This window comes from Cynara cardunculus, unplaced genomic scaffold (genome assembly GCF_001531365.2).
Source record: "Cynara cardunculus var. scolymus isolate 2C unplaced genomic scaffold, CcrdV1 Un_Scaffold_5666, whole genome shotgun sequence".
Classification (NCBI taxonomy): domain Eukaryota; kingdom Viridiplantae; phylum Streptophyta; class Magnoliopsida; order Asterales; family Asteraceae; genus Cynara; species Cynara cardunculus.
Genome location: NW_020202523.1, coordinates 32,518 through 34,732, shown reverse-complemented (window position 1 = coordinate 34,732; position 2,215 = coordinate 32,518).

The window sequence follows — 2,215 nt, the reverse complement described above, 5'->3', positions numbered from 1 at the left end:
GAAAACGCTGAGACTCAATCTTTTGAACAAGAAGAACCTGAATCTTCTTTTCATGACCACATAGAACTAAAAGTTCATAAGAATGGAATTGTCCATGACAATACCATAAACAATGCGGGTAGTTCCAGCTATTGTAAACCTCACAAGGTTATAGAGACTGTCTGATTTTAGTCTTTAGTTTTATGATGATTAATACATCTCAAAGGAGTTGGTTTCTTGAAGGTGAAAAGATTGATTTCACCCATGGGTCACCTGCTAGACAGGTTGTTTGCAAGGATTACTATGGTAATGAAAAGTGGGCCCCTTTTAGAGCATGGTATATTGAAAATTTTAGTAAATCTGAAAGTTCAAAATTTTCTGATGAATTCTATGAATTCTGCAAAAAAGAAAATGATGTCTTTTCTTTTATCCCTTGGTTTTTTCATACTCATGTTAAACATTTTATAAATGTCATTAAAAGAGATTACCAGTTAATAACTGGAGAAGTCAAAGATGCTATTTATCCTCCTCAGTCCCTTTTTATTATGAAAAAAAAATGATTCTAGCATAAAATTCTCTGCCTTTTCAAATCTTGTTAAAGATAATACTCTTTCAGTTACCTCGTTACATATAAACGAATTACTTGAAAAGCAGAATTATTCTAATCTTTTACTCAAAATCATAGGAGAACATATTTATTCTCTGGAAGACAGTATTTCTGTTATTTACCAAAAAAATTCTCAAATTGAAGAAAACCAGAAAAAGATTGATATTCCTTCTTCTTCTGAAAAGGTCATTTTGACTTCAAGTTCTATTCAGCCCCCTCCTGAAATTAAAAATTTCAAAATCAAGTCTCAAGCTGAAGATTTTGTGGAACAGCTTGATTTAAAGCTTTCTCATCTTCATATTTCTAAACCTTCAATTTACATGCTTGATAAATATGGTAGTTCTGATAACTCTGACAACAATCAGGATAAAGATCAGATCAACAAAATGAAGTGGGCTAGTAAACCTACTCTTAATAAATATTATTATKACCGCCCTACTCCCATGGATGTTCTTCACGAAGAACAAGAGTATATTATTAACAATAGTTATAATGGCAAATGCATTTATGAGTGGAGTCTTGATGGTTTCACTGACAAGCATATTTATAATATGGCTCATCGCATGCTTATGTATAGCACTGTTTGTAAAAACACTGGTAATACTGATAAGAATATTGCCAAAATGATTATTGYCGGTTTTACTGGTCAACTGAAAGGTTGGTGGGATAATTRCATCCCTCATRAACAAAAAGACCAAATTCTCAAMTMTGTTAAGTCAGAAGATGGTCATGAAACAACAAATGTTGTTTATCCTCTTATTCTTACTATTATTGAGCATTTTACTGGTAGATTTTCTKATAATTGTGAAAATATTAGGACCCTGATCAGCAATCTTAGATGTAAGACTTTGACTGAATTYAGATGGTATAAAGATACTTTTCTTTCTCGTATCTTTSAATTAAAAGACTGCAATAACAGTCATTGGAAAGCCAAATTTGTTGATGGTCTTCCTCATCTTTTTGCTGAAAGAATTWGAAAGATTTTGAAGAAAGATAATATCKCTGTCAATTATGATCTTTATACTTATGGTCAGCTAATCAGTACCTGTGTTGCTGAAGGTCTTTCTTTATGCAATGATTTGAAGCTAAATCATCAGATCAAGAAGCAAAATTTGCTTGAAATTCTGAAGGAGCATTTTTCAAACCGAAAGGCATGACTTTCCGTTCGATCTTCTTGACAGACTCTTCCAAACCTTGATCTTTTCAAAATTTGATTTAAAATCAGGTTATTGGCAAATTCAGATAGCTGAGTCTGACATTTATAAAACTGCCTTTAATGTTCCTATGGGACATTATGAATGGAAAGTCATGCCTTTCGGTTTGAAAAATGCTCCTTCAGAATTTCAACAAATTATGAACAACATTTTTTATCCTTAGAGCAATTTTATTATTGTTTATATTGATGACATTCTTGTAATCCTAAATGTAAGAGAGTTGATAAAGACATTAATGAGACCATTCTTTTAGAAACTAATTTCAATAGATCTAAGATTCAGACTCGTAGGTCTATCAAATAGGACGAGATAGTTTTCCCAGAAGGATGGTTCTTAACTAGGAATATTCCTAGTAATCCTGTTGTTCAGAGTGATTTTAGAAATATCACTCAGACTGATGAAGGAACTGTTTATA